We start from the raw sequence: 11,381 nt of genomic DNA, 5'->3' as shown, positions 1-11,381 counted from the left end.
ACCTACTTACCTACCTATTTTGAGGACTAATCTTTAAAACTACGCAACGAATTTTGATCCGTTCTTTTTTAATAGATAGAGTGATTGAAGAGGAAGGTTTTATGTATAATAACATGCATGGTTCCCGCGGGATTTGTGAAAAGCTGAAATCCAATTTTGTTCAACTTTAAAGTAGTGACACGCCAATTCTAAACTTTAGGTACTCATAGATAGCTATAGGTAAATCACGACGTCCTCGTGTTTTATAAGTTAATGCCATCTTTAAACCATCTTTGCAAATAGTTGGTTCTTTTCTAAACAGACAATGTCATTTGACGGCACAGTGTGTGATGTGATTGTAGATGGCGCTGTTTCTTTATTATCGTCTGTTAGTCATAATAATTACTATAACCTAACAATAATTAGAATTTAAGTATCTAAAAATTATTAAAAAAAAATACAAACAAATAATAATAGATTAATATATGTAAAGTAAATAGTAATTATGTTATTATTTTATGCAATAATCTGCTAATAGATGGCGCTTCTAATTACAGACCAAATAGTTCCATTATTGCTTACAGATGTCGCTACACGTTCTCAAATACGCCGATCTTTTGTACAAGAGTCCGTTTTTCTTTCACTTTCAATAGTAATTTATTATTGTCTGTCGTCATAGTAATTAAATTATTGGTAACCTATCAATATTTTAATTATTAAGTAACAACAATTATGAAAAAAATGCAAACAAACAATAATAATTTTAAGTAAAGTAAATATACATTCTGTTCAGATTATTATTTTTTACAGTAAACAGATGGCACTTCAAATGACAGACCAAATAGTTCCATTTTTGCTTACAGATGTCGCTGCACGTTCTCAAATACGCAGATATTTTGTACAGGAGTCAGGACGTTACTACCATAGTACGCTTCGCTTCCGCCTACACAACTTTAGACCAATATTTCCACCCTACGAGAACGACACGGTACAAGACATACGCTAGGGATGAGAACGAGATAGTATAGAGCATACAACTCTAACGCTATGTCGCATCGTAGTCGTACCGAAAAATAACGTTCGGTATAAGCAAAGCTCGAGCATTCTGAGTACACTGACTCCCGTAGTCCGTACGAACGAAGTACCGCAGTTGAGGCATAGAATAGACGACAATCGGTCTGCGTTTCCGTGAGTCATGCCACCCAAAACGTGTATCGGTGAATTTTATACACATCGATTAGTTTAGTGTACAAAAAACGCCATCCGTTTGGACGTTTATTTATTTACATGTTATGAACAGTGAGCTGGGACTTAGTACATTAACTGGAACGTTGCCGGCATACTTAGTAAGTGTTTAATTGTTAGTTTACTGATAATGTTATAAATGTTTACGCTCAGTGCTCTCTTCGACGGAGACTTCCAGCTTTAAGATGCACAATATAGTACTTAAGTACTTACTTACCTACGTAGCTACCTACTTACTAATGTATTAATACCTATTATTTGAAGATACATACTTACTTAAATTTTATATTTAGAGAAATAGGTAAATACTATCTACCTACACGCATTTTGGTATCTACCCACGCACCTATCTGTATTTACCTACCTATAAGAATAGGTACCTACATAAATAATTTAAATTTTTAGTAGGTATGATGACTGCCAACGACATTTTATACTAGAGATAGGGCACTAGTGCATCAAAATACCAATAATAGTCGCTATTAAAAAACCAAAGTTATTATAACATATATACTTACAGTATAAAATATGTATATACAGTACTAGCGGACGCCCGCGACTTCGCCCGCGTGAAAATCGATGTAAACTTTCAACTACCTCTAGCCTACCCCTGCCCTACCCCTACCCTACCCCTACCGTACCCTACCCCTACCCTACCCCTACCCCACCCCTACCCCACCCCTACCCTACCCCTACCCTACCCCTTCCCTACCCCTACTCTACCCCTATCCTACCCCTACTCTACCCCTATCCTACCCGTACCCTACCCCTATCCTACTGATCGAAATTGTACAATCAATTGTGTTTTTAAATTGCACTGAATGTAGGTACTTAAGGAATTTTGTGTTTTGTACAAAAATTAGACAAGTTAGGTAGATAGGTAGGTATATTAGCTTATAAACCGTAAAACTTCGGCTAGTATACATACTAAAATTTGGTAATTTTGTAGGCCTTGATGTCAGTTATCACCCTGTAGAGCAGCGTTTCCCAAACTTTTTCAGCCACAGACCCCTAGGAAATCAAGCACAGTTTTCACGGACCCCTTTGTAAAATAAACAGTACCCGGTCATAGCCCGAGCACCATGGGTACTAACTGCCACAAACTTCTTACAAGTAATTTCATGAGTGGAATAAAGTTGTTCAATACTTCAAATATTACTTCAAATGTAGTGTGCGACGGCAGAGGTAAACAAAATAAAAAAAAAACATATGCATGCAAATTTGCATCATTTCTAATATCTGTGTTAGTTAGTCTCTCATCTGAAAAGAAAAAATCTGCTCGCTTTAAGTAAGCGTAGCGATTACGAGATATTAGCATTTATGTATGATCCAGAGACGGCTCCGCGGACCCCCATACACATACTCGCGGACCCCCTGGGGTCCGCAGACCACAGGTTGGGAAACGATGCTGTAGAGTATCTCGTGCCGAATAGATTTTGGAAAACTGGAAAGCTGAAGCATGTCATGAGTTCAAAGTTCGAGAGTACTTAAAGATGTTTAAAGTCCCCATTTTACCTACCTACTCTAAAGATCACTTCATTCGATTTGTACATATTTATTTGTAACAGAGTTCTAAAAGTCCGTATTTTCGAAGAGTTTATTTTCGTGGAAAATGGTCACATAATTGGTTAACTAGCAATGTGATCAACCCTTTATTATCTGGTAATCGTAGACCATTGACGAGTTCTGTTTGATTGTAGCAATTATTTGGTTCTTCGAATGTGGAATTTTGGGTTCAAATGGTTAAGGGGTTGCTTAATGAAGTAATGTATTTATCATCTCAAGTTACTTGTTATGTATGTTTGATAGGTTTGGACTGGACCTTCAAGCACGAAGAAAAGCAGAAGTCTAAATTGGCTAAAGCCTAATTCGGCTTAAATTCGATGTAACAAACGACTAATTAGCATAAATAGGGTTATAAAATTAAAAAAAACTTATTAGTAATCGATACTGATGCCAAAAATGCAATCAGTAAAATTATTCTTCATACTCCTGGGCAGGTTACAGTATAGGTCCTTTTCATGTTACTCCATTTTTAAGGGCTGGATTAAAGTGGTCTAAGGGCGTACGAAGTCGCGAACGACCGCTAGTTCTTTAATAAAGGCATAGATAATTGACTTGAAAAATATTTTAATTATTTAAAAAAAATTTTAATGTACTCGTAGGGGTACATTCAAATTTTGAAAAAATAGTTTTTGTCTGTATGTATGTCTATCTGTTGACCGGACTAATCTTCGGAACGGCAGAATAGATTTTAATGGGACACTTCACTGGATTCACTGGAAGATAGAGGAGGTTATCTAGCACATAGGCTACATTTTATCCAAAAAATATAAATGGTTCCCGTGGGATTTGTGAAAACCCCAATTTGTCCGCTAGTAGTTTAACGAACATAACCGTCAGTTTACAAAACTTTAGGAGCGTCACAAAGTTGTCGCGCGTCGTGTTGAGAAGTTGATATTGTACATTTTGGTATTATATACTATTCAACGGTACGCCGAGAGGATTAACCGCTTATGCAGATTTACCCGAATGGAAACACGAAAGTTTGTTGGTACATTTTCACAAAGGCAACCCTTGCTAGCTGAGCTTTGGATGGCTCCCTTATTTCTGAGTCTCATTCGAATTGTCTTTTCATTTGTGTGTTATGATGTAACATGAAGATACTATATGTTGTGAGAGTATACTGTTTTTGTTTATTTTTTTATTTTAACTCTCGGAACGCTTTTCAATGTAATGTAATGTATGTTTTTTTTTTTTTTTTTTTAAATAAACCTTTACACATTTATAATGTACAAGAATAGCCGTGATAGCCCAGTCCGATTCCGGAAGGTGTGGGTTCCTATCCGGTAAGGGCATGCACCTCCAACTTTTCAGTTGTGTGCATTTCAAGAAATTAAATATCACGTGTCTCAAACGGTGAAGGAAAACATCGTGAGAAACACCTGCATACCAGAGAATTTTCTTAATTCTCTGCGTGTGTCAAGTCTGCCAATCCGCATTGAGCCATTTTTTTGGGCCAATTTGGGCATTTCGTGGTGGACTATTGGCCTAACACCTCTCATTCTGAGAGAAAACTCGAGCTCAGCAGTGATTTAATGCATAGTGCAGCTGTCAAACGCGTATCGACAGAAGTCAATAGCTCTGCCACGAATTTCATCAAACTTTTCCTAAAAAAATACATACAACGTGTTTTTCAAGATCCATGTTCTCATTGTTCGTTTCCATACTCCTGCGAAACGGCTTGATCGATTCTTATGATTTTTTTTATGCATATTCAGTAAGTCTAAGAATCGGCTATTATAGATTTTTCAAACCTCCAAGTGATTTACCTCAAAAGTAGGATAGGGGTAGGGTAGGAGTAGGGTAGTATATGGGTAGCTTGGGTAGCTTGCCATATTACGAATAAAATCATTTTTACAGTTCTTTCAACCGCTGTATCACGGAAATGGCAAGACTTAGGAAAAAAAGTGTAGATACATTTTTTGTAGAGAATCGGATGATCTACAATTTTTATCCTAACTATTTTTGCTATAAAACTTACCGTTTAGCTGAAAAACGCGAAAAACCTATTGCAAACTTTCACCATCAATAATTTAATCACAAGGGAATTGATAGGGACTTTTCACAATTCATTTATAATAGTATTCTGAACATTCATACCAATTTTTAGCTCTATAAGAATTATTTGTAACCTTACTTCTATTTTAAGGATTAATTTGACTGGACTACAAACAATGTCATCGAATTATAAAGCTCAAAAATGTTTTTTAGATTAATGTCCTTTAATATTTATGTTTTAGTTCTCGTAGAAGGTAGACTGCAAATGAGGCATTTCACGGGACAAGGAGTCACAAAAGGACTGTCATGTTGTGCTCATTTCGGTTAGGGTTCGTCCCTTTTTGTTTTGTGGCTCGTCTTTGTTTGAAGCACTTTTAATGTAGTGTAATGACGTTGCGTGCATCTTAAAAAAAAATGTAAAACAATGTCAATACTGAAAAAATCCAATACATTGTTTTTATTAAAACTATGGAATGAGACCACTTATTTGACTATTTATATATTGATAAAGCGCACTTATAAAACTTTTCGTTGTGTAAAACAAAAGTTAAACATTATGTCTCATATTTATATATCACTAGCAGACGCCCGTGACTTCGTCCGCGTGGAATCCAGTTTTTTACAATTCCCGGGATGAAAAATAGCATATGTGTTAGGTTAAAAGACCGGCTCAGAACTTGCATCCCGAACTTGTGGTAGAATCTTTACACATTGTCAAGCTTGACGTTTCAAAAGTGCTTGTAAACTAAGCCTACTTGAAATAAATGAATTTTGAATTTATTTTTTAAATTAAACGGTCTCGAGCCGCCAGCATCCAGCGACTCCTTGCAACCCGCTTGATATCCTCGGTCCACCTAGTAGGGGGCCGACCAACACTGCGCCTTCCGGTGCCGGGTCGCCATTTCAGCACCTGGGGACCCTAACGTCCATCGGCTCTTCGAACTATGAGGCCTGCCCACTTAAGCTTCGCGACTCGTTGAGCTATGTCAGTGACTGGTTCGTCTGCGGATCTCCTCGTTCCTGATTCGATCACAGCTCGCTCCATCGTCCGCTGAGTGACTTGGAGCCTTCTAATAAGGCCCATAGTCAGCGACTAAGTCTCGGATCCGTAGGTCATTATTAGCAACACGCACTGGTCGAAGACAAGTTCAAGCAAGTTAATTACCGGTAGTGAACGGTAGAAAAGCTTGTAAAAAGTTAAATAGCCAGAATGAACTTTTTACAAGCTTTTCTACCGTTCTGATTACTCACAAGTTGCAAAAGAGTATCGCGTGTGCAATGCCCCTTGTAATATATCATTTGGCAGTGTCTAGGTATGCAGACGCCCTAAGCACGCCAGCTGGTACCGATGAGTCACGAAGGAGGGTCTCCTCCCCCATTGAAATATCATAACGTATACGATATTTGACCTTAAATTTTGTAACATAGAGTTCATTATACAATACAAATTAAAGTTTCAGTAAGTTAACCAAATAGTATCTGGTATATTTGTATACATAAATAATACTTGGGAATATGTTAAATAGTAAAGCACATCGCAGTTCTTTTTCCTGTAAAAACCTTCCTTTACTTTTACACGAGGCAGGCTATTATCTGAACCTGCCTTCCGAACCGGTGGTAGAATCTTTACAAATAGTCAACTGACGTGTCAAAAGTGCTTGTAAACTGAGCCTACTTGAAATAAATGATTTTTTGATTTTGAAAATAAGGAATTAACACTGCATTGCTATTGTACTAGTTTATCCAATGATTTTTTTACTATTAGAAATCGTGCCTACATCACCGCAAAAGTGTTCCAATATATGTTTAGTCACATTATATAACTTTATGTATATTGTATATACATATAGTTTTTACACTTCTTGAACAAAATATTCGGCATTGTAGACAATATTTCAAAATTATTATGCTCAAATAAACTTCGGGACACATCTATTGGCCTACTTTACATTTTCAGTTTCGTTTGGTCCTAGCTAAAATTTTATATTAGGTCAAACGAAAAGTTTTTATGCAGTTTTGAAACTGGCACATTCATAATTTCATGCAATAGTCTTTTTTTGAACACAGAATTTAAATTTTTATTGTGTCCAGAAGTTTAACTTTCGTTGTTTACTATGCGACTAAATGAAATTAAGCCAATTGGATGACTTTGGTCGCCTCAGTTCGATGCGCCAATACCATATCTAATAGTTTATAATTATTGAGTGTATCCAATCTATGGTTGTAACTCATAAAACTCTAACTCCAACTCTAGTTGCCTACCGTACTTAGCTATGCTAAGAACATGGGCTTTCAGATTTGTAAAATCTCTGAGCCGTGGTCTTTTGTAAAACGAAAGTCTGGTTATTTCAAGGCTACAATACTACTAATATTTTAAATGTGAAAGTTTGTATGGATGTTTGTTCTTTCACGCAAAAACTCAATGTATTTGGCTGAAATGTGGAATGAAAATAGATAATCTGAATTGACACATACTTTTTATCCTAAAAAATACATGGTTCGCGCAGGATTTGTAAAAAACTTAATTTATCGCAGGCATAATCGCCGAAGTTCCGTAGTCTATACTAATACAATAAGTTTGTGGTGTTGTAGGGGATAATCTCTGGATCAACTGTATCGATTTTGAAAATCCTTTTACCAATATAAAGCTACGATATTTGTGAGTGTCATAGGCTTTATAGGCTTATAGTTAGTCCTACTAATAGTATACGCAAAAGTTTGTATGGATGTTTGTTACTCTTTAACGCCGCAACTACTGAACCGATTTGGCTGAAATTTGGAATGGAAATAATCTACTCTTTTAATCCCGAAAAATCCATGGTTCCCAAGGGATTTGTGAAAAACTAAATTTCACGCGGACGAAGTCGCGGGCGTCCGTTAGTGTACAATGTAAACAGTTCCTACTCTAAAACTGTTACGTTACATTTTTAATATCAGCAAAATTCACTTATCTAGGAAGTATATTTTTTTACTTTTATTAAAAAAATATGCTTTTAGCTTAATATAAGTTTCAAAACCATTCAAAGCGGTTTAAAATGCAATCGGATTATATGTGAAACCAATTTTGCAATGTGCAGTATTAAATGATATGAAACTAATTGATAGGATACGATAGGATAGCTTTTAAATTTTTATGAATTTTTAAATCGGCTGTTCTATAATTATTTTTATTTCAGTAACTACCGCGGTACAATATTTTAATCGTTCTAATCTTATATACTTGTAATGTTTGACGGCCTCCGTGGCGCAGTGGTATGCGCGGTGGATTTACAAAACGGAGGTCCTGGGTTCGATCCCCGGCTGGGCAGATTAAGATTTTCTTAATTTGTCCAGGTCTGGCTGGTGGGAGGCTTCGGCCGTGGCAAAGACGTACCGCCAATCGATTTAGCGTTCCGGTACGATGCCGTGTAGAAACCGATAAGGGTGTGGATTTTCATCCTCCTAACAAGTTAGCCCGCTTCCATCTTGGACTGCTAGACTGCATCATCACTTGCCATCAGGTGAGATTGTAGTCAAGGGCTAACTTGTAAAGAAAAAAAAATGTTGTGGAGGTTGTATTACATGCAAAAAAAAAATTACAAAGAAAGAAAGAAAAGGTTATTTAGAACACACATCATACAAAGAAAAGAGAGAAAAAAAAACAATAAATTAAATACATTGCAACTTGCATGATGTGATCCTAAAAGGGTCTCCACTCAGCATATTGCTGTGTCTGTGGGGACACCGCGCTGATCTTCCGTGGAGACATTAAGGTGACGTTTGGACGGTATCGAGACGTGCGGAGCGCCCCTAACATCGACAAACATAAAAAAAAGACAGAAACGTAAATTAAATACAAAAATATCACACAAAAATATATAATTACACTTCATCAATTACAATTTACGGGGACTTTTCAAAATTTTCAATTCCATGTTATTATCTAAAAGATTCCAAGCTGGGTGGCATCTCATAATAGCTGTATGTGCATAATGTATTAATTCATTTAGTGCAATGGGGATGATGACTAGGTTTGAATATATTGATTTTTATGATACATTCGGGTAAATAAGGTCAATGTTAACTAATTTATACATAAAAAGCAAAGATTGACTGGTTATTTGCAAAATAAATAAGATTATAAAATTTTAAAATCTACTAAAAATATTTTATCGTAATTAGATGAAAATTCATACAGTTTTAGCTTCCTTACGTTAAATGTGACATTTTTAATATATGAACTATAAACATAAATGCATAAATAACAAAGATATTAGTAATTTTGTTTAAACGCCCATACAAATCTAACGATCATTAATTGCCTACGACGTCATAAGTTCGTACCATTTTGTATGGGGCGTTTTTCAGGGATCCCTGACCCTTTAAATCCCCGTAGCTCCGAAAGTAATGATCGCAGATAGCCTGTTCCATTTATAAAATTGCTTTACTATTAGCATACTCTTAATTTATCTACAATTAAAAAAGTCATCATCCCTAAAATTTTCAATATATGTTATTATCTAAAAGATTCCAAGCTGGGTGGCATCTCATAATAACTGTATGGGCATAATGTATTAATTCATTTAGTGCAATTGATTAGAGTTTGCGACCCGATAAAGGAAATTGTCCGTCGATGAACCGGCGGTAATCGATCACGCTTGACTTTAACGCGTTTAATGCTCCGCTTCCGGCGCTGGCGCATCGAACAGTACGCTTTTGTTATATTAATATCGTATGCGATAAATATAGACCGAGAGCCTAAGTTATCTTCCTACCTACCTAGATATATCGAGAAGTACGGAGCGTTTAGGCAGATTCCAGTAAACGAGTAGACAAGAAAGCTACACGAATCATTTAAGGCCACTTTTGTCTCCTTAATAACTCAAAATCTATTTAACATGAAAACCTAAAGTTGGATTTATATATTAATACTAGTAGACACCTCCGCGGTTTCACCCACGTGGTTCCCGTTCCCTTAAGAGTACGGGGATAAAATGGGCTATCTAACACTGAAATATTTTTTCAAATCGGACTAGTAGTTTCTGAGATTAGCGCGTTCAATCAATCAAACAAACAAACTCTTCAGCTTTATAATATTAGTATACATTAGATCCTGTAAGCTTATCTTAAATACCAAATTTCAACTACTCAAATAGACGTTGAAATAATACCATCTAAAAATCGTTATTTTAAAATTTATATCAGATTTTCAGAACGAGTGTTCTAAGTTCTGTGAACTAACTAGATTTTTAATTTGTTAAATAAATTTCCTTATTAAAACAATCTGCAGTCAATTATTATTATCGATAGATAGGCTGTACATCACTAACATCTGTAATAACGTCTGTAACAGCAACATCTTCCATTTTGCACTTGTCCATAATGTCAACTGCCACGATTTTGCGTGTTTACTTCAACATGAAACATTTAGTTAAACTTCAAGCTACCTCTAGCATGTGCTAATAAACTTTCATCCTTCCTAAACTGAAGTATGTCTGGCTATGCAGGCTCTCGGACTAATATAGACACATACGATCATATTTATAAACATGGAATAAGATTTAAACCTCAATTTTCTTCGAAGTAAAGTAAATTTTAAACTGTAGTAATTAGGTCCAGTTTACTTTAAAGAAAATTGAGGTTTAAATCTTAAGCCATGTTTATAAATAAGGTCGATAATGAGTACGAAATGCTTCATGTTTAAGTAAACACGTAAATTTGTGGCAGTTGCGGACATCGTGGGCAAGGGATGGACGATAATGCTATCACATTCGTTTTTATAGATGTTAGTGATGTGCAGCCTACCTATCGATAATAATTTACTACTGTTTGTTTTTAAATAAGAAAATTGATTTAACAAATAAAATGATATAGTTAAATCACAGAACACAGAAAGCGCTCGTTAACTCTTAGTTCTCATTCGCACGAGAGATTTTTTAACAGACGTTAAAAAAGCGTTGAAATACAACAAATGCATTCCAAAGTATATGTTCACACTACATCGTTTTTAAATTACGGCGCTTTTTTAACGAGCAGTGTTGCATTTTCAATTTTGGGCAATGGAAATAGACCTTCATTCAACTTCATACATTTAAATACATACGCTACGCCTTCTAACGTCTTGTTTTAACTCATCGCTTTTTCAACTCTCGTGCGAATGAGGCCTTAGTGCAGCGCATAATACTTACACGAGTGAGAAACATACTAGACTCATATAGCATTCTCCTTTGTACTGTGTTATTATAGTACAAAGACAGATCAAGGGTTAACCCTGTTGTTCTGCGTTATCGATGTCTGGCGCCACGAACACAATAGTGACAGCTGCTTAGAACTGTATCATATCACGATTGAGATATACTCGTAGTCTTAGTCTAAGAGGCGAAACATTGTTAAGGGATCATTATCTATCTAGAATACATTACTATACAAAAATAATATTCTTTGGTTATTTAAATTACAAATTGATACTATCATAATAACCCAGTGGCCTCTGCCTCCGATTCCCAGTTATATGCATTGTAGGATTTTTTTTATCACGTGTCTTAAACGTTGAAGGAAAACTTTTTTCACCTTGATATGGCAAGTGATGTTGTAAGCTAATTACGAAATATCTTGAA

At 35.8% G+C, this 11,381-nt stretch overlaps 1 protein-coding gene across 1 annotated transcript in view; it reads left to right on the top strand.

Moving 5' to 3' along the window:
- Positions 1-1,117: 1,117 nt before the first annotated feature.
- The window catches only part of LOC112047820 (abnormal cell migration protein 10), a 131,446-nt gene continuing 121,182 nt past the window's right edge, over positions 1,118-11,381 (top strand). The window contains exon 1 of the mRNA XM_052890565.1: positions 1,118-1,325. The gene's annotated coding sequence lies outside the window, so the exon portion shown is untranslated. The remainder of the gene's footprint in view (positions 1,326-11,381) is intronic.

This window comes from Bicyclus anynana, chromosome Z (genome assembly GCF_947172395.1).
Source record: "Bicyclus anynana chromosome Z, ilBicAnyn1.1, whole genome shotgun sequence".
Lineage (NCBI taxonomy): Eukaryota > Metazoa > Arthropoda > Insecta > Lepidoptera > Nymphalidae > Bicyclus > Bicyclus anynana.
Note: the sequence above shows the minus strand (reverse complement) of the source record. Positions and strands in the feature narration are given on the sequence as shown.